The sequence below is a fragment of the Brassica napus genome, unplaced genomic scaffold (assembly GCF_020379485.1).
Source record: "Brassica napus cultivar Da-Ae unplaced genomic scaffold, Da-Ae ScsIHWf_1312;HRSCAF=1874, whole genome shotgun sequence".
Classification (NCBI taxonomy): domain Eukaryota; kingdom Viridiplantae; phylum Streptophyta; class Magnoliopsida; order Brassicales; family Brassicaceae; genus Brassica; species Brassica napus.
In genome coordinates, this window is record NW_026014728.1 from 44,925 (window position 1) to 49,022 (window position 4,098).

General features: G+C 41.0%; 1 non-coding gene across 1 annotated transcript; it reads left to right on the forward strand.

Moving 5' to 3' along the window:
• The first annotated feature begins 300 nt into the window (after window positions 1–300).
• Window positions 301–407, forward strand: LOC125596846. Its single transcript, XR_007331283.1, has one exon. It is a non-coding gene; the product is annotated as a small nucleolar RNA R71 (small nucleolar RNA).
• The last annotated feature ends 3,691 nt before the right edge of the window (window positions 408–4,098 follow it).

Here is a 4,098-nt window from a genome sequence, read left to right on the forward strand (position 1 = left end):
TCTTGTGAGGAACGATAGCCTTGCTCCTCCACAAATTTCACAGATTTTTGATCTCTCTTGAGAAGCATCTCAATCTTGGCATTCAGCTCGTCTATCTTCTTGGATTCATAACCAACACCCTTCTGGCTGGTGTCAAACCTTGACTTGCGGTTTGCTTTGCTGGATGACAGGTTGTTCAGCAAGGTGTAAGCTTCTTCAACAGTCTTGGTCATGAAATCACCATTACTTGCTGTGTCCATGGCATCTTGACTCTCTTCATGAACTCCATTATAGAAAATGTTCAGCAAGCTCACATCAGTGTAACCATGGTGAGGACAGTCCTGTGTGTACTCCTTGAAACGCTCCCAAGCCTCATGAAAGCTTTCTGAATCAAGCTGCTGAAAGCTTCCAATTCTGCTTCTCAGATATGTGGACCTTGACTTGGTGAAGAAATGCTGTAGAAAAGCAGCTCTTGTCTCTTCCCATGTAGTAAGAGATCCTGGAGGGATGGACTTTAACCATCTGATAGCTTTATCAGCTAAGGAAAACGGGAACAAACTGCATTTCAAAGCGCCTTGAGGAACTCCATTATGTCTGTTGGTGTCACAGACTCGCTCAAAATGTTCCAAGTGATACATCGGGTCCTCAGACGGGTTTCCATGAAACGGATTTTTCTCCACCAAATTAATGAGACCAGACTTGATCTCAAAGTCTCTTCTCTCAATGGGAGGTGGGCGAATCCCAGAACGATCGGCATAGAATGCATCTGGTGTATCATAATGTGCAAGCGTCATCCTAGGCATGCCATAGTCTCCAGCCTGTTGTCTTGCAGCTACACCAGCCTGCTGATTATCACCAGCATTGTTGCCTTCTCGTCCATCTACAGGAATTGGATTTTGCGGGTTGTCCTGAAACTGGTCTTCTTGGTGTTCAGCCATTTCAACCTCTTCAGCGGACTCAAGTCTTTTCTTTTTCACTTGTCTCTCTAGGCGTCCGAGCTCTAACTCCAAAGGTATTAAATTCGATGGTCCTTTGCTTCTAGTATGAAATCCGCTCATTCACCTGAAAACACAAACAGAAAGAGAAAGACAGAAACATTAGACAAAATAAAAATGCTATAGTCTTAAACTGATCATTAACTCTAGGGTGACCAAATGGTCCCCGGCAACGGTGATGTTAGGAGTTTTCAAGGCTCCTAAGACAAATGTTGTAGTATAGTGATTGTCGAACCAGTTCTGAGGGATATCAAAGCACTGAGAATGCAAGTACTCACTTAATCTAAGTGCAACCAATGATTTAGATGGGTTTTAAACTACTACTAATACTAGAAAGCAATAACAAAATGATACTTTCTTGACTAAGGGAAAAGAGAACTCATGGGCATAGGGATTAGACCTTGGGTGATCAAGTATCGAACTAAAGATGGCAAATGATCAATCAAACTATCAACCTTAAGCCTAGACACAATTCTAATCAAGCTCTATGTCTAGATAAATGCTCATTTGCTAACATATCTCAAACATCAAATGTCTTTGGTTGAATAATATGAAAGCAATCATTACTAACAAGTCTATTAGCTATCTTAGCACCTTTAACAACAAATGTCTTTGGCAAAGTATACTAAAAGCCTAGGAGAGGTGTCTCAGGCATTTCATCAAACACCTTTCGGGTGGGAAATGCCTATTGATCAACTTTTGAGTGGCCAACTCAGAAGATGCATTAGGAATACTCTACTAGCAAGGAACAAGAATGATCTACACTAAAACATCCTAGAACTAACCTAATCACCCTTAATCTCCCTAACCCATGAATTCAAAAGGTTATTACTCACTAATCTCCATGATTCCTCTTAAACCCATATTGGATTTCAGATTAATCATGTAGAGAAATAGATAAGAAATCAACAATAACACAAGAACATAACAATCAAAATCCAAGAGATGAACTTCACAAGAGAGTTTTTGTGTATTTCTCAATAGATCAAAAGATAATCTCTCTGGTGGCTACCAAAGATGTTTAAAACATAGGTTTTAGAAATGTAAAACGTCCAAAATAAATTGCAAAAAGGTCCTTGAGAAGTCATGATTTTCGGCAGCAAAATAACGCGGAGCGACTTGCAGGTGTCGCTCCGGAAGGTCGCTCCAGGGCCGATTTTTGGTGTCTCCGGGCGAGAGGTCCCGAGCGACTTTGGTGTGTCGCTCCAACGAGTCGCTCTGGATCGGGAGCGACCTTGATAGGTCGCTCTGAGAGGTCGCTCCAGGGTCATCTAAGACTGTTCGGAGTGACGAGAACGCGAGCGACTTCATGGCGTCGCTTTAGGAGGTCGCTCCGAGAGGTGTGTGAGATGCGAGCGACCTCGGCGCGTCGCTCTGGGCAAGTCGCTTCACGGGGTGAGTATGGCGAGCGACTTCACGGGGTCGCTCCAGCTAGGTCGCTCTGAGAGGTGCTTTGGAGCGACCTCATGACGTCGCTGCGGAACCTCGCTCCCTGCTCTGCTCGTCCAATGATCACATATATCACCTCCTTTGAGCTCCAAATGCATCCAAATGTCCCTAAGAACTCCATGTGGCACTCCAGTACCTAATAGAGACTCATGTATGCAAAATGCAACCTAAAGATGTCTAAATCCTAATCTCTATGATGAAAATGCACATGGATGAATAGATAAAACAATGCAAATATGCAAGATATCAACTCCCCCAAACTTGTTCTTTTACTTGTCCACAAGTGAACTTTCTAGAACTCATAGGGAGAGAGGTTTGAAGGTGAGAGCTCATAGCCAAAAGAAACACATAAAGCACTCAAATCAACATCTAAATTCAGCATTAGTACATCCTCTCTTATTATACTCTAGCTTCTCTAGGCCTATTCAACTCTTTTCATCCCTAAACTCATCATCATGCATTCACACATGCAAATCAGCCAACTCTCAAGTACATTAAGCATAGCATCAAGTGAATTCTTGCAAATGGTCAGTTGGTCCAAGTCATTGGGTTGGGTAAGGGAAGGCTTTTATTCAAGTGATTCAAGAGGTTCGAAACATAAAATCTTTAAGGTGGTTTACTCTCGAAACAAGTAGCCTTGACATTGCACATAATATATCTAAGAAAGGGATCAACTCATGCATACAATGCTCAATCTCCATTGTTCTACCCTTTTCCCAAACATACAATTACACAATCATTCTCAAATGTCAAACCCAACTCACATCTCTCACCAAAAGATCCTAAGAACATTAACTCCTTCTCTTTGAAATCTACAAGGGATTTTTCACAACCTCAAAACATTACTTAGCTCCTAACAACTTTGCTAGCCCCTTTTTCTTTCTTTTTCTTTCTTTCATATTTTTTTTTTTTTTTTTTTTTTAAATGGGGGCCAAGACTTTTCATAACTTGAGCTAGAGGTTTTTTTTTTTTTACTTATCCCAGTAAGACAATTCACTTAAACACAAAGAGTTATTTATTTTCCTTTCATTGCTCCCAAATCATAATCACAACTCTCACCCCCCCCCACCTATAGCTAGACAATAGAGTGCCCAATCTAGCAAGAATGAGATCAAGCATTGTCGTTCCCGATACTCTCAACATTATGCACATGTAAGAAGACTTTCCGAAGAAGGGCCTCACTCATCAAACAATTGAAAGCTAAAAGGAGGGAAAGGTTTTGGGAGTGGTCTACCACTAGAGTTGGTCAGAATAAGATTGGGCATAAAGTTCTGTTCTCTTCTACTCAGGTCCCTCTCAAAAGCTCTGATGTCTGCTACTATTGGAACTAGGTTTGATGGACCCCTGCTCCTCAAGTTCATACACCTGAAGTGAAAGGTAGGTGAAGAAGAAGAAGGTCAGTAACAAAACAAAATTAAAATGACTTAGTCTCAAGCAAGTGACTAAATCTCAATGTTTAAATCTACTTAGAATTTGGGAACGGCGCCAATTTGATGTTAGGAGTTTTCAAGGCTCCTAAGACAAATGTTGTAGTATAGTGATTGTCGAACTAGTTCTGAGGGATATCAAAGCACTGAGAATGCAAGTACTCACTTAATCTAAGTGCAACCAATGATTTAGATGGGTTTTAAACTACTACTAATACTAGAAAGCAATAACAAAATGATACTTTCTT